The sequence below is a fragment of the Rhinolophus sinicus genome, linkage group LG04 (genome assembly GCF_036562045.2).
Source record: "Rhinolophus sinicus isolate RSC01 linkage group LG04, ASM3656204v1, whole genome shotgun sequence".
Lineage (NCBI taxonomy): Eukaryota > Metazoa > Chordata > Mammalia > Chiroptera > Rhinolophidae > Rhinolophus > Rhinolophus sinicus.
The window spans coordinates 46,535,427-46,558,943 of record NC_133754.1 but is presented as its reverse complement, the minus strand read 5'-3'; the positions used below and the strand labels follow the sequence as shown (position 1 = coordinate 46,558,943).

Sequence of the window (23,517 nt, the reverse complement as noted above, 5' to 3'; positions counted from 1 at the left end):
AGTTTTTTTTTACCTTTGTGTTTATCATGGTACGTCACACATACTGGGCACAGCATTCATCTGTTCATTCATTTATGCATTCCAAACTTTATTTCAAGCATCTATCTTCTGCCAGGTCCCCATCTGGGTTGGGGGTTATATCACTGGATAGAAATAACAAAAAGCCTTGGCCTGTTGGAATTTATTCTAGTGAATGGTTCTTACTACGAAACGTGCCTCTTAGAGTTAATATTAAGTGTAAGAACAGACAAGGTCACAAAGGAACAATAATTTTGGCCTTCTAAATTCACCGAGCTAGACTACAGTGACGAATAAGTGAGAAAGAGATGAGTAAATTGAGCCAATTCATTGGCGATGAGATGATTTGGCGCGTTTACACAGCTTAGTGTCATGCTTGGTAGTGCCTGTTCTAAGTGATGCCGTGGTATTACCTGCATGTGTGAGCTGTCAGGCAGATGTGGACTGACTAACTCATCATCCTTTATTAGACATATGGGCTCCTAGGTGGTGTGTGAACCAGAACGCACATGTGAAAATTGATTCTGTGTTTTAGAAAAATATTTTATGTAAAAGGAAATGACTCATGAAGACAAGTTTGCTCTTCTTGGATACGTTTAGTTTTTTACCATACACTTGATTGTGTTGGATATCGAGGTAAGTTTTCTAGCTGAGCTTTGAATGGTCTGTCAGGGTGTTAAGATGTGTATCCTCGAGTAATAGGACTTTAGAGGAAATGGGAAGAAAATCAGGGAGTCGCATTGTGGATGCTGCTGAAAGGTTAGGAAATCATGCCGGCAGCGAGAGTCTGAAGGAACTTTCCTTTAGGCCAGTGATTCTCTATGGGGGCACTAGCGCCCCCAGCGGAGGTCTGGGCATTTGTAGAGGAAGACGGGGAACACTCTGCCCTTCAGAAATGTTAAGGACCTCCCTTCCCCCAAATTGTCTGTTAAAGTGGAGGACAGTCCTGCACGTGGAAGAATGAATTTCGCTGCATACTCTGACTTTCAGACTACCTGTTATACATACTTCACGGTAAACACTTATTAATGATAATAGAACCTAACTCTTTTTAATAGACTGTTTTTTAGTGTTTTTTTTCAGTTTTAGGTTCACAGCAGAATTAAGAGGGAGATACAGAGAAGTCCCATGTACTACCTGCTCCTACACATACATAGTTTCCACCTCTGTCAGTGTCACCCATGAAGAAACATATTTGTTACAGTCTATAAACCTGTATTAACACATCATAATCATTCAAAGTCCATAGTTTGCATCCGGGTTCTCTCTTGATGTGGTGCATTCTGTGAATTTAAACAAATGTATCTACCATTACAGCATCATAGAGAGTCGTTTCATTGCCTTAGAAATCCTCTGTGCTTCTCCTGTGCATCCCTTCCTCCTCCCTAACCCCTGGCCACCACTGATCTTTTTACTAGTTTTGCCTTTTCCAGAATGTTATACAGTTGGACTCATATAGTATATAGCTTTTTCAGATTGGTTTCTTTCACTTAATAATATGCATGTAAGGTTCCTTCATGTCTTTTCATGGCATGATGACTCATTTCTTTTTATCACTGAATAATATTCCATTGTTTGGTTTTACCACAGTTGATTCATTCACCCACTGAAGGACATCTTTCTTAGTTGCTTTCAAATTTTGGTATTATCAATAAAGCTTCCATAAACAACTCTGTGCAGGAGTTTGTGTGGACATAAGTTTTTCAACTCCTTTGGTTAAATATCAATGAACAAGATTACTGGATCATATAGTAAGATTATTTCAGTTTTACAAGAAAGTGCCTATCTGTCTTCCAACGTGAATGTACCATTTTACATTTCCATCAGCAATGAAAGGGTTACTGTTTCTCCACATTCTGGTCAGCATTTGGTGGCATCAGTGTTCTGGATTTAGGCCATTCTAATAGGTGTATAGTGGTATCTTATTATTGCTTTAGTTTGGATTTTGCTGATGACATGCTATGGAACATGTTCTCATGTGCTTATTTGCCATCTGTATATCTTCTTTGGTGAAACATTTTTTTAAGGTTTTTGGCTGATTTTTGAAATCAGGGTTTTTGTTCCTAACTTTTTTTTTTTTTTTAACATAAACACAAAGTAATTTTTGCACTGAATTTTTCAGGTACATAAATACCATGTAAATCAGAAGAAGATCATAATATTTTTGTTGAGAACTTTACCAAGAGTTGTTCACCATTTTGGAAAATCTTACTGCAAATGGCAACACATATAAAATATACATGTATCTGCTTGAATTTATAACTGTCACAGGCATGGTAAATCTCCAAATAAATTATAAGCCTCCAATTTCACTGCCAATTTTCTAAAGTCAGTTCTATTACTCCATGATATTAGCTTAAGAGATACCTGATTCTTTATTATTTCTTCAAGAATAGTCAATGCTTATTCATTTATATATTGAGATACATGTGCTTTTATTTAATAATTATCCTTCTATTGCTCCTTTATGTTATAGTTAGGGCATTATATTAAATTTAAAAAAAATTATGTGCAAAGGAAGTCATATGAATTTTATTTCAGGTTAGCAAATAGGAACTATATAAAGTATTTGTTTTTAGAAGGCGGTACGGGGGCTGCTAGATCAGGAACCACAGACTTTGGTGGAGATAGTCAATTCAATTCATCATGAAATGTGCACCTGCTGGGTATAGTTTAATGGTCAGGTAAACATTGTCTCCGCCACCAGCAAGCACGTCAACCTGGTATGGAAAGTTATTTTACCTCCTCATACGAGATAAAGGAAGTTATAATATGAAAGGTGCTGGCTGGCCTTCAGTCTTAATAAGGAATGAGCTACCTCAGAGACTTTGTAAAATGAATTAGAGTAAATTAATAAAATGAACAGCCACCGAATCTTACAGAAACAGTGGACATAAATTATAATTTTCCCAGGTGCATCAGGATTGATTGTCCAGAAAGAATATGAAGTAAACAAATTGCATTCTATAGCTTGTCATTGATATACCTCTGTCAAGACTCAAGAATTTTCAGTTTTAGCAAACTGAAACAGAATCAGGAAATTAACACATGAGAGCCAACAAATATGTATTCAGTATCTACCTTGTGCGATGCATTCTATGAAGAATTTTACTAATGTTTCACTTGCTATCATGACATTAATGTGGAGTCGTTTTTGTTATCTACGTTTTGTGAAACTCAGAGTTCAAAGATACAAAGTGACATTAGATTCATCAGTCCTCTTTCATTAACAACTATCTTTGTGGAAATGCAAACTTTTCTGTAAGTTTTTAACAGTTTGTCTATCAGCTTGTCCAACGTTTAATCAGCACCGTCTGTGAATAGTATTGTCTATCAGGACATGTAAGAGATACAAAGACAAATGTGATTACTCGTTCCCCTCATCAATAGTAAAATGTAAAATAATATGGAAGAAAAATTGCTCATGGAAATTTTAGGGCAGAACAGAAAAAGTTCAGTAGAGGAAACAATAAACTGAGAAACAAAGGGGTAAGAGAGAAAATTTTAGGGTAAGGGAAGATCACAATTTTAAAAGGGCTTGAAGAAGGCATTGGATTTTGACAAGACTGAGGCAACAACTCACACGTGAGATTTTCAGGGAGGGCAGTCTTTTGGTTTGACTTTGGAAATCCTGGAATGATGGTCATGCCAGAGAGGAGAGCATCACCAGTGAAGACTTTGAGCTGCAGAGTGATGAGAATCAGAGCAGCATTAAGCAGGAAAATTATAGAGTGTATATGGAGAATGAATTTCTGTGGTTGGGGAAGCCACAAAAAGGAGTAAATCCAAAAATAAGGTCATTCTCTTGTCAGGGAGGAAGAAACTGCTATGGGTTGAATTGAATCCCCTAAAAAGACACGTTGAAATTTTAACCTCTGGTACCTATTCATGTGACCTTATTGGGAAACTAGGTCTTTGCAGATGTAATCAAGTTAAGAGAAAGTCATATGGGTGTGCCCTAATCCAATATACCTGGTGTCCTTATAAGAAGAGGGACATTTGGACATAGACACTTTCAGAACACTATGTGATGACAGAGGCAGAGGTTGGAGGGAGGCAGCGTAAGTGAAGGAAGGAACACCTACCTTCCTGAAGCCGGGACAGAGTCGTGAAACAGATCCTCCCTCAGAGTGATGAGCTTCTGGGAGGTTCAGTTGTTTCCATGAATCTCTTCCGCAGAGTTTTAGGCTAGATTTATTATCTCAGTTATGACTACCTCCCCATATGTGATGGAATTCTCAGTCTTTCATCCTTTTCATTTGGGTCTCCTTCTATGGCCAGTTATTCCTTTTTGTCTGGCTGCTTTGATTTATGGTCACCGAATCTTAGTAATGCACACATAAGAGTATGCTTTTAAAGGAGAGTTTGAATACACTGTTTATAGTGACCAAGACTTGTGTAAGTTTAGGTGTCTGGGTGGGTCAAAGGATGGACTTTGGTTTCCCCTCCTCCACTGCACCCAGAACTGAGGAGCTCAAATCTGAGCTCAGCCACCTCAGTCTCCTGTGCCCAGAAAGCCCAGCTGATGCCCAGCCAGGGAGAGGCTTGGTTTTGTGCCCTGAAATAATTCCTTATTTGAGTCTGGTTTTCTGAGTGTAGAGGGGCAGTTTGGGGACAAATCATTCTTCACGTGGAAATGATTATCACAAGATCTAGACAGTTCTGGAGAGCTTACCCTTCCTGGAAAAATAATTACTTTTGATCCCGTTCCTCTACCCATGGTGAGTCTTTCCTAACTCATGCTGGCTGTTCTGTGAGTTTTTCCTGGCATGCGCAGACATTTTGATTTTGCAAGTTGCCTTATGGAGACAGGTTGCCTCCACAAACCTTAGTACCCACCTGGCTACATTCAGAGAATTTGGGCCACATCGTAAGGAAGCTTTTCTATGGCCTGAATGGTTTTAATTTCTGGAAAGAAGTAGAATAACTTGGGAACCTCAGAGACTCTGTGTGCTCTAGTTTTTAGGTTCTGCTATGTTTGTCTTAGTATTAATATATCTTCCTAGAATATAGACACAGAAGTTTAGAGCTAGAATGACTATTGGTGAGTCTCATGTCAGATGTTGCAAATTTCCACCTGAAGAACAACTTCTTTTCCACCAAGGACACTGATGAAATATCCCTTCTCTGAATCAGCAGTAAGATACTGGAGTTAGCATAGATAATTATAAAGCAGTAAAAATAATTAAGACGTTATTAGAAAAATCTTGCTTCTTTTGCCATTAGGCTGAAAGAGGCTAAGAATAGCTCTAGCAGTGAGAAATGGAAGTTAGCAGTGTAATGCAGGTGATAATGTTAGGCACAGATCGAAGGGCAGCTATTTGATCCTGACTGTCCTGGGTCAGCCAGTGGGCCTGGCGCAGGGGCCCTCGCAACACTGGTCGTGAGATCGTAAGATAGGCAGCTTCTTGGGTAGCAGTGCTCACATCTGTTATTGGGCCACGTGGGCCTCTTCAGCCATATGGAGTCTAGGACCAAAGAGCTAGCCTATGAAAAAACTAGATGGGAGATTGCCGATCTGTATTGGAAAGTGTTTCAGGACAGTACAGATGGGACAAGGGATGAAAGATCCTTTCCTGGAAATTTTACATTTAAGTAAAGCTCCTTGGTTTCTTTGAACCAGTCTTCATTCAGACACAGTGCTACAAAAGACAAATGTGTGTGTGTGTGTGTGTGTGTGTGTGTGTAAACAAACACCAAACAGGAGCCATACATTCTCCGCTACTTTCTCTTCCTGTGCCCAGTTTAGATTTCACCCTTGGGTATCCTTAGAACTTTATTTCTGACATTGATTTTGGGACATAGGGCTCTTTTTTTGGTGGGGCAGCACTCAGATGTTAAACTATCGACTCAGGCATCAGAGTGCCCCACCTGACTGTTATTTCAAGTCCTTAGAACACATTGAGAAAATTTCAGTACATGTTTCATTATTAGTGGACAATGGCATGATAGAAAACAGGAGTGGGACAACCAGGGCTCAAATGCTGGCTCAGATACTTGACTTATGAGAACCTTAGTTCCAATAACTGTAAAATGAAACAACAATGGTGAACTCAAAAGTTTACAAGGATTAAATGGAATGTTGTTTATAAAGAGGCTAGTAGGTTCATACATGGACCTTAGTAGGTACTCAAGGGTAACAGTATTCTTTGTAAAACTTCCTGGTATATGAATCGTTGAATGCTGTCAACAGCCCTCTGAAGAGCAGGACCAGAACCAGGGTGAGGCAGGTGGGTTGAGTGGTGCAAAAATAGGGTCGTATTCTGTTTTTAATGAGCAATGTGATATTTTGTTCATTATTGATATTTTTGCATTGATTTTCATTTTAAAATATTGTACTGGAATATTATCTTGATTCTGTGTTCTGGCACCTCCTTAAATTTTGTGCCCAAGGCTAAGGCCTTACTTGCCTGACTCTTGTTCCTGCCCTGGTGAGAGGGATGGACAGGAGAAAGGACGTTTTCCTTACTTCATAGATGGAAAGTCTAGATGTAGTGTCTAATGCTGCTACTATTATCCCCTGATTTTCTAAACTGCCAACATTAGGAAGGAGTCATCTGTACAAATCATCTGCCTCATAGCTATGCATCTAACTCTTAAGAGCCTTCTGATTCATTGTTCCCTCCCCAGCACCAGAAAACACGGTGACTCCATCAAAGGTTGCAGCTGACTGGTGATGCGATGACTTGTCACAGTCTATTGAGCCAGCTCTATCTCATGGTGTCGGGTACTGGAGTTCTGGGCTTCTGGAGGGTACAGTCTCTAGGGAAACTGAGTTGTATCCTCTGCATTAACATCTTCTTTTGTGTCTGCTACTGCATGATATGATCATCTCCTTTCCTGCTGTTAGACAAAAGAACGCATCGATTTTAGAAGGAAGGGAAGCACAGCTGCTGAAATCACAGCAATAACAAAGCTTGCATTTTCCTCTGACGTAAGGGCCTCATTTTTCTAGGCTTGTTCTCCTGAGATGCAGCATTTTGCTTTTCAGGCAGACGGCACACTGACATCCTGCAATATATGGTCCCCGCCTCCCCATACTGTACATCTCTACTGGGTGAATAGATCTGTTAGGAATGTGGATTTCAAGTACTTTGGATTGTAGTTGTGAAATTGTTTCAATGTCTGCGTTTTGCTAAAACCTAGTGAGTCTTCTCATATAAGCCTTAAAATTAATACAAATGCCTTATAAGCAGTGAGAGTTCTTGTTGAGTAGACATGGCATCCTAACACTGCCTAAGGGCCAGACTCTCCTCCCCTTTCTTGAGCACAAATTTTAGCACCAGTAGCTCAGATCTTGTGCTCAAAGGGGTTTTACAAATGAACAGATGGCAATGCTGAAATGACAAGCCTAAGTGTATAAGCCTTTTAAGTCCCCTTTGAGTTTCATGCTGACTCTGTGTATGTGTGTGTGAGCGTGTGTGACCGTGTGTGTGAGAGTGAATGTGTGTGTATGAGCATGTGAATGAGTGTGTGTGTGTGTCTATGTGTGTATGTGTGAATAGGTACATGGGCTGAAATATTGATTTGGATGAGACTGTAAAACTGAGTATCCTGGTAAAATATGGAAAGAGCCTTTTCTCCCGGGATTTGGTCCAATCTAAACCTTTTCTTGTTAAGTGTCCCACTAATCATGATGACCTTTATAGAATTATTTCATTTCATTTGTGTTCTGTGATCTTGCTACTACTTGGCACACTTTGTGGATTTACATGGTTAGTTACAATCAGATGTGATTCAAAATGTTCTCTACATCAGAGTGTGCTTGAAATGCAAAGAAAAGTAACAGTGATCATGAAGATACTATGAAGACTAGCATGTGTTTTCATGGAAAGAGATTCCAACTTTTGACGTCTATGAGTAGAGTATTCAAGGATATTCTTACTGCAAGGCATTTTTCAAGGCTATTAGGAAATTCCAGAAAGCAACTACATAGTTGGGGGCAAATGAAGTCTTGAATTCTGTCCTTAGGTTTATTCTTCTGAAGAGTCTGGGACCAAAGTTGGGCTTCCTGCACTTAGGAACTGTTCCTTCTCAGGTGGATTTCATAAAGGACACTCCCAGGGAATAAAACCTTGGCTGATCAGAGGTAAACATCCAGGAGAGGATGAGTGTGACACACATGGGGTTACTGGTGTCTCCCCGTGGCTCTTTTTTAAGAGGATCTCTGTCTCAGTATGATGCCATCCTGAGATGGCTGTCACAGGGCAACTCTGAGGGGCAGTGCTCTTCCTGGAGAGTGTTCCCATGCCTGGATCCCCCCAACCTGTGCAACACGTACACACCGTTGACCCACATAATGTAGCACTACACGGCTATAAGCATTAAGGAGCATAGTGGATGAAAACAAAACATATTTCTTTCTTTTTTCTTTTTTTTTGAGAGGCAACAAGTGTTTATTTGCGATCCAAAAGAGTAGCTGTTCAGGAAGCCTGATTCAGGCAGAAACGCAAATAGTGTTACAGTTAGGGTGTGAAGGCAAGGGGTTTTTATGAGAATGGGAAGAGGAACAATTCCATGAATAGAAGGAAGGAATTCCTATTGGTGAAAATAAGCCAAGGAAGGAATTTCTATAGGTGCAAATAAGCTAACTTATTCTTGAGGTGTACATGGCATTGCTAGCTCTAAAGCATGTTTATCATCATCAGTCCTGGTGGGCAGGAAGTCTGCTTTCCTGTGCGCTTTACAAACCGTTGCTGGGAAATACGGTGTTGGTTTGTCTCAGTCCAAAGGTTATTTTGCCCAGTTCAAACATTCGAAAGGTTTGAAGAGTAAGATGTGCAAGGCAATTCCTCTGGAATGGCTGCTCTACCTCTATTTTCTGTCTTTTTAAAAATATGCATTTATTGGGGTGACATTGGTTAATAAAATTATGTAAGTTTCAAGTGTACAATTCTATAATACATCATCTGTATATTGCATTGTGTGCTTACTACACAAAGTCTAGGATCTCTCCATCACCATATGTTTGACCACCTTTACTCCTTTATCCATCTCCCACCCCTCCCCCTCTGGTGACCACCATTCTGTTGTTGTGTCTATATGTTTGTTTGTTTTATTTGTCTGTTTGTTGCTTTCTGTTTTATATCCCATAAATGAGTGAAATCATACAGTTCTTGTCCTTTTTCATCTGGCTTATTTCACTTAGCATGATAATCTCAAGATCCATCCATGTTGTCTCAAGTGGCAGTATATCATCTTTTCTTATGGTAAAGTAATAATCCATCATAGATATGTACCATATCTTCTTTATCCATTCATCTGTCGAGGGACACTTTGGTTGTTTCCATGTCTTGGCCACCGTGAATAATGCTGCAACGAACATAGAGGTACAGATATCTTTATGAATAAATGTTTTCAAAATTTTCAAGTGGATACCCAGAAGTGGAATTGCTGGGTCATATGTTAGCTCTATTTTTAATTTTTTGAGGAACCTCCATTTTCCGTAGTGGCTGTACCAATTTACATTCCCACCAGCAATGTATGAGGGTTCCTCTTTCTCTCCAACCTCTCCAACAATTGTTATTTCTTGTCAAATTGATAATAGCCATTCTAACAGGTATGAGGTGATATCTCATTGTGGTTTTGTCTTGGAAAGCATATTTCAAATTAACTCCAGATCTACACTGGAATCTCTCTGAAATTAATACATAGTTTCTCAAAATATTTTGAATTCTTATCAACTTTCTCTCCCATCGACTGCCCTCATGCATTGTGGCTGCTCTCTCTCTTTTCTTTCATATATATATATATATATATATTTTTTTTTTTTTTTCTCTAAACTTCCACTATTGCTCATCTTTTTACCCATCTTGTTGTCCTCCTTTTCTTCCTACTTCTTTTTGAGACTCAATCACAGAGCACAGCAACTACACAGACAAATCAGAACCCTCCTTGGAAGGGGCCAGAAAGAAGAGGCTGAATAAAGCCAAACAGATATCATATCTAATGGGCAGGGCGGAGAAAAGGCTGAAAACAGTTGCATTTCAGTAAGTTTTATTCCATCATAAATATAAGTACCCAGTGGGCAGGGTCCTTGTGTTGCCAGATGCTTAGTATGAAGAGGATATGGACCTGTGGACCAGGAGGAGTTTTGGCATCAGGCATTCAGCATCTTTATTTAGAATATCAGAAATAATGGATTTATAACCTTTATATTAATGTTATGAATTGAAGTCCCCTGAACCTGTCATTTTCATGATTCTTTTTCCAGGAAGCTAAGGAACAGATTTGCAATTTTAGAACGATACAGCAAACTATGTTCATTTTAGTGTTACTCTTAAAAAAACTTGATTAATAAGGGACTAGAAACCTCACCTTCATGATTCTTTAATGTTTCATTCCTTTACAAAATGTTTTATTACATATTCACATGAATAGATTCAGCTATAGATATTTGGTATTTGTTGTAGGCTGTATATACTCTTTTAGTCTTAAGGAAATACATTTTTAAAGGTCCTTTGAGACGCATGTATGGACTTACTGCTATTCAAAGTTCCAACATGGAGAGTGCTGGCATAACTATACTTTTTTTTTCTTGTTTTATTCTTTCATTGTATCTTTATTGGGATTTTATCCATAATTCAGTCAAATAAGAAAATGTAGATTTTTCACCTGGAAGTATATTTACATTTTTAATTTTGTAACAAGAGTTGAATATGTCCAAACTTAGCAAACTATGAATAAATTAAGAATAAGAACTTTCAGCAAAGAGAATGTGGGCTTCATAGTAACTCACAGCTGAGTTCTAATCCCCAAACTAGCTGCACAAATGTGGGCGAGTTACTTAGCATTTCTGAGCCTTACATTTCATCCATGAATAAAAACACCTGTTCATTGTGAGGAATAAATGATGTGGAATGTAATGTGGAATGTTGCTAAGTGTAAGCCATAGTCACTTCATTCTAAGGTAGCACAATTTAAATTTCATTTTTTATTACATAAAATATCCCATGCTTGGATCTTTTTCACGATCAGGCCCCAGTGACAAAACCTATAAACAAATATAAAGAAGAGGTGAAAATTAACCAGTTTATGTATTCTTTGTCAATGGTTACATAATATGACAATGCATGAACACTTGGTAAGCCATAAATTAAAGCATGACCATTTTTGCTACTTATGATTTTTATGTAACTATATGGGAGGCATGGAAACCAATTTTATTTTGATTTATGTTAGAAAGCTGTTGCCAAACACCCTGTGCTTAAGCCATGCTTCACATGGAGATGTCTAGTGTATTTCTCTGTAACGTGGATCTTAATTTTCCCCTGTAATGTCACAATTGCAATGCGATTCCATTGAAATTCACCCTGAGTGATCACTTATAACCTATTTTCAATTGAGAATAACCTCAACAGCATGGATTGTTATGGAAGCTCAGGCGAGGCAGTACTGTGAAGGGAGGGAGATGGGTAGAAGAGATGGAGGGAAATTCGCCTCTGCTTTCACCATAGTCGCCTTTCCTCCAGGCTTCAAAGTCCCTCTCCGGCATGCAAACTGACTTGTGACATTAGTGAGATAGGGACCAACCAAATACATCAGTGACGTTAGATGCCTGAGCTCTCTTGAAGCGGACTCTTACAGTTAAAAATTTTGCAAAGAAAAGGATCAAACACTACCTTAAGACCACTTTCTGGTCTGGAAGCACAAAATTTGGGGTCCAGCTTTCTCCTGCCTATATTCATTTCAACCCTCTCTCATTGCCTTGCGGCCTTCCCTAACTAACGGCTCTCCCTGTCCTCTGGCAGCCCTTTCTGTTAAGATTGGTTGTTGGGTTGCAGCTATTTCACAGTGCTGATGTTCAGAACCATGTCTACACAAGCTGCTCCCTTGGTCTCCTTGCCTCATCTTTGAAGCAATGAGGTGGTGTGTCCTCCCTGGGACATTGATCTCTGGAACCCAGACAGATTGATTAGATTAACACATTAATTTTTACCATTCAGTAGACTTCACAAAGTCAAGGTGGGTTTCTATATCTTGACTTCCAATAAGTTTGTCTGAAAACAAATTATAAAAACATATTCCTCTTATTCAAGTATATATTTTTTCTTAGGGAATTGGGTCCTCAATAAATAATGGTAGTATGAATGAAAATCTTTCATATAGTTGATCTAGTATTACTAAAAATCCTATTGAGTACTTGAGACATAATACCTCTTTCTCATTTCTAACAAGGAGAGTTCATAATATGAGGTTAGACAGTTAAGTTCGTGAACTCATTTTAGAAAAAGTGTTACATGTCTCATTGCTGAATATCACCATGGTCACCCTTGAAGTATTTCCCTTGGGAAATTATGCATCGATGCCAGTGCCTAGTCCACCCTTCAAAGCAATTTTGAAATTCTTTTTCTGGAATGGCCATTAGAGCTGTTGTCGTATTACCTTTGATGTCCTGAATGTCATCAAAATGTCTTCCTTTTAATATTTCCTTTATCTTTGGATAAAGAAGGAAGTCATTGGGGGCCAGATCAGTGAGTAGGGAGGGTGTTCCAGTACAGTTATTTGTTTACTGACTAAAAACTCCCTCACAGACAGTGCTGTGTGAGCTGGTGCGTTGTTGTGATGCAAGAGCTGTGAATTGTTGGCGAAAAGTTCAGGTCATCTTTTTCATGCAGCCTTTTGAGCACTTCCAAATAGTAAATTTGGTGAACTGTTTGTCCAGTTGGTACAGATTCATAATAAATAATCCCTCAAAAAAGGTTAGCAACATCATTGCAACAAGTTTGCAAACTTAATTGTCCGACCTCGTGTGTGTGTGTGTGTGTGTGTGTGTGTGTGTGTGTGTTAACTCATTTATTGACTTCCTCTCTGAAGACAAGAAAAATGTTTTCTTTTTTGTTTACTCCTGTGTTTCTGGCATTTGTCATTGAGTCTAAGACATAACAGAGGCTTCATATATGATAAATAATCTAATGAACTGAACAATCGAGAGCCTTTTTCCATCATTATCATTAAATAGGCATGACTCCCGAAGAAAATATTAGTTCTGTTTCTATTGTTTAATATGGATAAATGATGGGAATAAAGAGAAAAATAATTTTGTTTCATAAATTATAATATTCCATAAACTTCTAATTTTTGCTCTTATAAAATTTCAAACTCAAATATTTCTTTAGCTTTCTATGTTGGGTTAGATTCATTAAAATGATAGAACGAGAAACTGCAAAGGGCATTAGGGTCTATAATGCTTCTTAAGCTCTAAGTTATTTATAAAGATGCAGTTTATATCAATCCACATACACAATGTTATAGTGACTCAAGTTGTTTCATTTCTCAAATGCATTTATTTCAAAATAATTTGTTCATTTGATGAGAACTAGTGTAAGAGAATATTTGTGATATAATTATTTGATCAGTAGATGAAATCCTTTGCTTCCTATGTTGCTTCTTAATTTTTCATAATAAATATTAAAATAGACAATATTTCTGTTTTCTTTACAACAACTCATAATGATCTGAAGATTGGATGAGGAATGAGTATTTTAAACTAATTACCCTCCTCCTACTCCCCAGTGCTTTTTATAACACATAGCAACCAAACTGTATATTTGCTAAGTCCAAATGTTTCAGGAATCAACTAAGCTCAACAGGACCTCTGAATGAATGCTTGTGAAAACCAATTTATTCTACAAAGGATTGACCATGGTCAGAGGGAATCTGTCAGAGGGGTAGCTTGTAGATATGGGATCTAGTGAATGAGGATGAGATGGACAGAGTTTTGCATCCTAAGTTATACTATTATGAAAGGAAAGATATCTGACATTATACATACTAGTAGCAAATTAACCAATTTAGCATTTTTAGTCATAAGAACATCTGTTCTAAGTAGATCTGGCCACTTGACTTTGAAGAAAGACACACATGGTAGGCAAGACATGAGCCCTATTCTGCCCTCCTCTTCGAAGTGCTTCTTAGTTGTTTTTTGGAGAATTTCCCAAGCCAATGAAGTCACCATGTGTGCTGTGACAATCATGTCATCGTTGTTTGTATATAAATCAGTAGTGTTTGTTTTCTGCACTGATGAGCTGTGGATTTCTAGCATGTTCAGAGAGCACATTCTGCTGAGCGTTGTCTCCAGCTGAGTGTTCCTGAAGTGTGGAGAGAGAAGGCTCCTTCCAGTCTCCTAGAAGCTAGAGCCAGCACAGCAGGAAGCCTGCTAAACTTGGGACACCTGGATGCTGAGCACAGGATTAATGATCAGATGGAGTTTTAGGTAAAATTGTTGATTAGATGAAATTTGCTTACACCTTCAAGTTTCTTGTCAATCTTCATTTATTCTGAAAAAAAGAATGGCATGTGTTGTTTAAAGCTTAAAGAAGGAAAAATAAAAAAAATAAATAAAAAGAAAATCCCCTACTGAGAAGATACAAGAGCCAAGGCAATGGCTAATACTCTTGCATGGAGCATTTGCTTTTACATAATAAGCAGTTCATAAATGCTTGAAAAAAGAAGGGTGGAAGAGAAAAAGGCATTGGCATAGCTGTCCTTTGAAAGACACGTTTTACTTTCACTCTCTCCTTTTCCTTAATTTCTTTTTCTTCCTATGTTGGGGGTGATCTAATAGACAGTTGGCAGCATTGTGTTGTACCTTAAAGAATAGGTAGGAAAGAAATTTGAGTTTCCCAGGGGTCAAGTGACACCAAATCAAAATGCAGATCTTTATTTTCCAAATAAAGGATGATGAGTAATCAGAGAACATAACTGCTTCTGTCAGCTCCTCTATTGAAAGAAATGCCTAAGATTGTCACCTTCTTTGGTGACACAAAAGTAATTACCTATTAGAGATGTTGCTATAGAAATATCTATAACCTGGCTTATAATACAGGCATGTAAGTTTTGAGGGGGATGACCATAAACACACACACACACACACACACACACACACACACACACCTCTATCTAAACTCCTTTTTTCTCTAAAAGGCTGTAACTGGCAAATCAGATTATACTGTCAAGCAAAGGACGGGTAGTTTAATAAATGAGATAGTTATATGGTAAAAAGTTTCTAAACTTCTGGTATAGATTTTCATAGATTTAGAAACATTCACCTGCCAATTTTGACTTTTTATGTGTGGAATGGGAAAATTGGGGAGATTGTAGTTAGTTGCAAACTTTGGAAGATAATGAGTGTGTAAAGTATCATTAAATTATTTTTCTTGTTAACTATTTAGGATATTAATAAAGGCATATATTAGAGGAAAATTGCTCATATATTCCCTTTCTCTTCATTTAATCTTTATTCTGAAAGAAGAATATGTGTGATTTAAAGCTTAAAAATGAAAAAAAATTCCCCCTGGGGACTATAATAACTATAACATATGTATGTCATACTTTACTATTTTGTAAATGCATGTGTGTGTATATTTGTGTATGTATATATACTATATGTATGTTTGTTTGTGTGTATTCTTTTTATTTCTCAAGTTGAGTGAATTCTTGTTAATTAGGGAGTTGGTTTCCTGGTTACTCTTACTTGAATGTCTGAACTTAGATTCAGTTTCGACTTGGGTATTGACAAGGGGAGTGGAGCAAAGTTATAGCCTGCGCTGAATATTAAACACATTGATGGTTTATTGGCAAACTGATAGAAGAAGAAAGTGGATTAGTGGTTTTCAGGGGCTGGGGAAAGTGGGGAGTGGGGAGTGACTGCTAATGTGTATAAGGTTTTGTTTTGCAATGATGCAAATTATGTAAAATTAGGCAGTTCTTGTGGTGATACAACTCTGTGAATATACTAAATGTACTTTTAAAAGGTGAAATTTTTGGCATGTGAATTATAGCTCAATAAAAGTCATAAAAAATTTAAAAATAATTAAGAACTCTACATCCTGTCCTAATATTATTTTTTGTCAATTAAGTTCTTCCCATTTTCAGAGTTATATTGGTAGCAAAATGCAGTGAAAAGAGGATCAAATTTGACTATAAGTTCAAATACTAGTTTGCTTCTTACCAGATATATTATCTGATGAATTAATTTACTTATTGAATCAATTTAGTTTTAGAAGGCTGGTATTCAGATTGAATATATATAATCTCTCCATCCATCCATCCATCCATCCATCATCTATCTATGTAATTCTTGGTACACAGTGGCTACTAAATAAAAAAGGCAATTGGTTAATTGATATACTTATTTCAAGTCTTCTCTAGGACCTTTACCCACCAATTTGATGTATCCCATCTCTGAAATATCATTCTTGCTTTTCTTCTGGCAAACAGCTAAGCACTACCTGGCAATGCCAGTCTGTTACTTATTTTGTGTGGGTGTATGTATATATGCATGTTTGAAAATATTTTACTTTGAGTGCATAGTTTCCCTACTAGGCTGTAAATTACTTCAGATCAGAGGCCCTGTCTTGTACTCTTTCCTCTTCTCTAGGGAGCCTAGTCTAGGGCTTCACACAGATGGCTGTTCTGATTTATTAATAGATGAGAAAGTTCCTTAAAATGCTGTGATGGAAACAGATAATACTGAGTGTACATTGTGAAAAGTGATAAATAAAGCATTGATATAGAATCCAAAATTAATACCAAAATTTTATCCAAAGATTTTTTTCTTTTTTTAAATTTTAAAATGTAACTCAGCATGTATTTTATCTGAATACATTTTACTGTGATGTACTTCTTACCATTTTGTGGCATTTAAAATATGTTAGATGAAAGACTTCTTGCCTGTCATTTGGGTACTGAAATGAGTAAAGGCAAATTTATTGGCTGTCTGAGATTGTGTCATCTGTCTATTGTCTCTGAATTTTTGCCAATTTATTTTTAATTCTCTAGCCTTCTTCATGCCAATCCAGGAAAGTTTGGTTTCTCTGAGCAGATGGAATCGGTGGGGGTGGGGGAAACAGCAACAAAAAAGAGAGACTAATAATACCGTCTGTTTGAGAAAATTTAGCTCCTCATTGCAATTTGGTGGGACTCCTTGCTGTTATCATCTGAAGAGACCATCTATCTTTGCTACCTTTTTTTTTAAGGCTTATTAGGAAATCTCCCAATCACTCTTACACCTTTTTTATTTAAAGAGATCATTTCTGGTACCAATGGAATAGGGTAGAATTGAGCCAGGGTAGTTGCCAAAACGGAAATCGAGTAGATGTGGCTGGTCTATCTCAGGATTCCCAGTGAATCATGAATGACATCATTGGTCCTGGGAACTGGAAAGGTAAAAAGCAATTATCAAGTCAGTTATCACTCATTTTGCAGTTAAGTAATCAGTAAATTTAAATAGTTGCTCAAGTCAGACAATTAGCAGAAGAATGATTGAATAGAAGTAGTAGCTTCTGGTCTCTCCTGTGGAATCAAAATGTAAGGCACTGCCTCCTGTATCAGATGAATGTCTTAGACTGAGGATGATGGGCTCAGGGAAACAGTGACATTTCGACAATGGGTATGAGTGGGCTCATCTGTGGCTTTTTAGCCAAGGTAATTTCACAGTAAATATCTATTGAATTTAATTGATCAGCAATTTCTCCTGCTTGGTCCAGAGCACACCAGTTTTCTGCCTTTCTGTCAATTGTCCTTCCCGTAACTTCAAATATGCCAGGGTATTTGTCATCTCTGTTCTGTGACTCAGGACTGCTTCTGAGTGAGACAGCATAGAGCCATGCATGACAGGACTGAACCAGGGAAGGAAGAGATTTTGAAAATCTAAGGTTCCCTGCAGTTCTCTCAAATGTCTCTTTCCCCATCGCATTTCTTCAGAATCAGGAGGTGAATTGACTTCCATCATGAACTCCCCTATCATCAGACCATGGCTACCTTACCCTCTTTTAGAAACCTCTTACTCCTTCAAAAATGTTGCTATTTAAGTTTATAGCATTATCTTTCCCCTCCTAGTCACAGACCTATAGACTACCCATTTCCTACTCTTCAGTTATCCAAGAATTTGGCACCATATTCACAGTTTCCTTAAATATAAATCCTGCTTCATCTTTAATGATGTGTAACCCATCCTGCCCTTGGCCTTCAGTTCTTTGATTATCTCATCTTCAATGTCTTTTTCCACACCACTTAAGCCACATATACCCTAGGCACTATGGTCATTGAAAACTATCCATTTGCAAAACCACTAATTCAAATATCATGTGTTCCGACCACAACACTCTCCCTTCAGTTTTTGTTTATCTTTTCCCACTGGGACCATTCTTCAACCTCCTTTGAACCCCCACTTTCACTGACACCTCATTTCTCATTCTCTTCCTGTGCACCATGTCAATGATCCTTACACCAATGACCTAAACTCACTTGACCCTGAGTACTCATTGTTCTTGTCCGGCAACACTCCAACTGTGGAGCAACTAATTGTCCATTTTTAGTGTTCCTTCACTCTAATTGCTAAATGCTTCCGGAGAAAATCACAAACACTGAGAAAATATAAATTCATTGGACCAATCTCAGTTGTGCCCTCAGCACTACCCAAAGTCCTGCTCTGTTTCTCTAGTTATCTTCCTTTTTTATTCTTCAAATATCTGACCTTTCTGCTATTCTCTGTCATGCTCTCCTACTTCTTAGAGAAAATGTAAAAAATAAATGACCTCAACTTTTCACTACTGAATCTACAACTCTAGCCATATCTGTACCCATTCTTACGTCCCTTCCTCCATTAAGGCCATTCCTTCACACTTCCTCCAGTTTCCATTCTTTTCTCAAAAAGCTTACACTACTCTGCTAACACTACTCATTATTGCGAACATCATGATCATCAGATGACACTTTCTATAAACTAATGAGGAGATTAAGTGGGTATGTTTTCCCTAAATAGTTTTTATATAATGCAGTCTTTCATGCTGTTATTTGTTTTGCTGTAGGCAAGTACTTGACAAAAATAAAATTATCCTTTTCTTTTGAACTAAATATCAGCTTTAATGGAAGGTATCTGCAATGTTCACACCTGTGCTGAAATAGAATGCCCTTCCTTCTGGGCAATAAAAGAAGTCCAGTTCTTATCCTTTATAACACAAGGACAATTCTACCTCTCCCAGCTCTGGCATTTACAGTATCCAGCTCTTACATAAACAAACAAAAAAGCATATCTGCAATAAAAGTGCAACATAGAGGAAATTTAATTAAGAATGCCCTAGGATTCAGTACCTGCCACAAACTTACTTAAAACAGCTCATTTTTGAGAGAGATATCTAATCAGTATGCTATAAAAGTAGGAAGCAGATGACCTTTACAATCAAAGACTTGTATTTGAATACCTGCTTTATAACTTACTACATATAATCCTTTAAGCAAGTTATAACTTCTCCAAGGGAGAGGCAGGACCTTTAGGGGAATGTAGAAAATATATCTCTCATGGGAATTAGGGATGACTGGCACACAGCTGGCATGAAATACTCTATGGACTAGATCCCAGATTCCTGCAAATCTTGACCAATAGAGGAAGGCAGGTAATGAGGCATTTGAGATGTCATGCCTGGAAGCAGAGTCAGCAGAATCAGCTTCCTCCAGTTCATAGAGTGACAGAAATGATTCATGTATCTTACTGACTGGTAGAACATGAGACACTGATGTTCTGAGGTAGATTGGGTGGCTTCCCGTTCATCTAGAGCACAAGATGAAGAACTGGAAAGGATTAGTATATGAGGAGAATATTTAATTAACCAATCAGCTGTATTCTCAAAATTGTCACGACTGTGTCAGGTTGGCTTATCCCAAAGCTAAGCATAGTGTTATAAAGCCTTGCAAAACATCTTCATTGAGTCGGAACTGAGTGTTATTCTCTTAGCATCTTGCATTTATAGAGCATTGGTACATAAGGAAGCATTTTTGAATGTGGTAAATTATAATGATACATAGCCTACGCTTTGAGCATAAAACTCATTGTGGATATTTGTAAAACGTGCATGTTCAAGCCCTATAGTTGGGGATTCTGATTCAGCAGATCTGGAATGTCACCTGGGAGTCTGTAATTTTATAAATTCCGCAATTGATTCACAGGTGCCACATTTAAAAAGAGCTGCCATGTTTGAAAGTATTATTCACTATGTTATCTGGTTCCCAAACCTGTGCAATACAGGTCATGCTATATTTAGGCCTATGGATTTGTATAGAATTGGTGCAACAATAAAAACTCCTTGGAAAATCAGCTGTAGCAAGTAACTACGAGTAATCTCAGTTCTCTCACATTGTTCCCTGTTTCTTCTAGATGGCCCATTTAACTTGGTAATTCTCAAATACTTATTTTATGCTATGTTTAAAATTTCAAAGCCTTTTCAAATGACCCTAATAGCAGCTTAATTATAATTTCTAAATACATGTAATCATACACATTATGATGTGGGAAGTGCGAATAGAGAGTGTTCCTTTACCTCCCTAAACCTCATTTTTCTCAGCTCTAAAATGGGAAATATACAGATTAAACTGAACTATCTCATAGGGTTGTTTTTATGATTAAGTGAACTAATTCATTTAAAATACTTAAAATGATGTCTTGACTTATATTGGCCACTCAAATGATTGTTACTATTCATGACAATAATATATTTCATTTTCCTTTATTGAGAAGAGATACTATTTATGTCAAAATCCATACAATTGTCTTCCAAAAGGAGCTTTTGAGTGAGAGACTAATAGTTCCCTAGTCTAACAGCTCAGATTTGAGGGTTAATGAGGCATCGAATTGGAGAGAATATTTCTATTTGTTTTGGTGATTTTTTTTTTTGGAAAAGATGGCATATTGCTTGCTGAGTTTGCTGTTGAAGCTGAAAAAGACAAACTTGAACTAAAACTATTTTCAGTCTATAGGGGAGAAAGGAAAACTGGTTTTTAGTCATCATTGTTTTCATTCAGGTAACAGCATGCATTGAGTTTTTAATTTCATTAAGGAAGCTACTTCAGGTTCTTTGAAAAATAACATAGAATTAGGAGGTAGTATTCCTATCACATCATTCTTCAGGCTCTGACATCACAGAAAGTTTACAACATGGACACGAATTGCTTCCATGTTTGATGTGCACAAAGAAATCTGTGATAATCAGTCCACATGGCATATTCAGGGCCAAAACATTTAGAAACAGCCTGCCATGAATTCACCTCAAAATAATTTATTCTAAAGGCCTTCTCTACATAGCAATGATGACTTTTTGTAATTCTATCTTTTCAATTTTTTTGCAACAGAGTCAGAGCAATTACACATTTTTAAAAAGAAGGATGTTATATTTAAGTTATTATATGCTTTAGCTGTTCTATGTTATGATATAATCATTCTTTTGTAAAATGAATTTTATATAAGAGAAAATGGAGAACTTACATTTTCGAATCATCAACAACCATTTTATGCATTTTTACATAGCGCTTTCTAGCCCAGAGATTCTCACAAGATATGTTTACAGGGAGCAATGTAAACTGAATCACACAGCTCCTCTCTTTCCCAACCCCTCACAGTGCTGAAAAGGACTCTTCTATAACTTTCAAAATTTTTACATGCACTGTTGGGATTATATCTAGTTCTGATCAATCTATACATAACTAAGATTACACGAAATATTTTACAGTCATTAAACTGGTGAAAAGAAAGTTTTCATGTAAAAAATTTACTTAAAGTTACATTTTGCATTTTATGTGTATGAATCAACCAAAAAAAAAAAAAGTTAGAGAAGTAGAGATAGGAGAGAGTTTTGAGATCAGCACAGGATATGTAAATGTTACTATAGACTTGTGTTGACCTCTTTCCACTTGTGTGCTCAAGCAGTACGTGTACTTGATCCAAAGCTCAGGCTCTGGAGTCAGACTGCGTAGGTTCAAATTCCGGTTCCATCGTCTAGCTTTTGGACCTTAGTTATGTTTTATCTCCTCTATGCTACATTTTCTTCACATTTACAACAGAACTTTTATACATGCTTAATAAAATTGTGATGGAGATTAAATTCATAACATATTAAAAGTACCTGATACATAGAAAACACTCAATGATAATTAACTATTGATCTTCCATCATGCCCTTTTTTGTTGGGAGACCTCCTCTCTAAACCTTACTAAGCTCTTAGATTCTAAGTAAGTCCCATCACGTCTTGGCTTGACACAACTGACCTAAGGACAATATAAAATGGCATAGATGATAGTGACAGATATGTAGTAGGGAACTGTGAAACAAAGAAATTCAAAAATAAATCCTTCCAAGCAACCTATGTTTCTGCAGTGTGGTTAGGGAGGGAAGATGGCTAAATCTAAGAAATTGCTTATTGTATTTAAGTTGTCAAATAGTGTCAGTTGATACTGTAATTCAAGAATTGCACAGTTCTTTTGGGTTTAAAAACTTGTTTATTTATAAATTCATGTTTCAGTGGAAAATTTCAAACAGCTCCATAACAGGACAGCAGATAGTTTGTAACCATCTCAAAATTTGTGACAGAAACTTAAATACCATTTGAGGGTATTTCCTTCCAAGAAGATCATCCTTAGAAAAACTAGAATGTGTGCAATCAATAATATTTATTGAAATCTCTGTGTTTTTGACATTTGTTAATTGGTTTTCTCAGAAAAGCTTATGATTAGTCATTTCTTAAAAAATGAAAAATTAGGACACCTAAGTAGGAAATGCTAGGTATGGAGGGCTAATTGTGGTTTTAATTCTTTCATCTTTTCTTTCTCTTTCTTCTTCTTCTCCTTTCTTTCTCCTTGTCCTCCTTCTTTGTTTATGATTCTGTTTATTAAAAAGGGTTTTTACTAGTAATACATATTTTATTGAAGTTTTAGCTTCATAGTAAAACTGAGCAGAAGGTATAGAGATGTCCCACATATCCCCTGGACTCACACATGCACAGCCCCTCCTATTGTCACCACCCCCCATCAGAGTGGGACATTTGTTAAAATTGATGAACCTACATTAACACATCACAATCATCCAAAGTCCATAGTTTATATTAAGGTTCACTCTCAGTGTTGTACCTTTTGTGGCTTTGGACAAATGGATAGTGACATGTTATTCATCATTATAATATCAAACAGAATATTTTCACTGTCCTAAAAATCCTCTGTGCTCTGTATGTTCATCCTTCCCTCTCATAACTCTTGACAACCACTGATCTTTTTATTATCTCCATAGTTTTATCTTTTCCAGAATTTCATACAGTTGAAATCATATAGTATGCAGCCTTTCCAGATTGGATTTTTTCACTTAATAATATACACGTGAAGTCCCTCCATGATTTTTCATGGTTTGATAGCTTATTCTTTTTAGCATTCAATAATATTCCTTTGTCTGGATGTCCCACAATTATTTATTAATTTGTCTACTGAAGGACATCTCACTTGCTTCCAGGTTTTGGCAATTGTGAAAAAAGTCACTATATATTTACATGCAGGAGTTGTGATTCTGTCTTCATATCTGTGTTCTTCCTCTGAAAGGAATAAGATACTTGGGAGGGGCGATTCATCACACCATAATCATTCATTAATACCTCACCTTATATGAAATCAATAGTTGATTATGTGGCATCACTTTGACAGGACACACAGAGAGGGCTTAATAAGGGGTGTGGGACCCCCAGA

The 23,517-nt window shown here is 37.2% G+C and overlaps 1 protein-coding gene across 4 annotated transcripts in view; it reads left to right on the top strand.

Annotated features, from left to right (window-relative positions):
• The window catches only part of FGF14 (fibroblast growth factor 14), a 621,394-nt gene that overhangs the window by 322,299 nt on the left and 275,578 nt on the right, over positions 1-23,517 (top strand). The window lies entirely within an intron of this gene.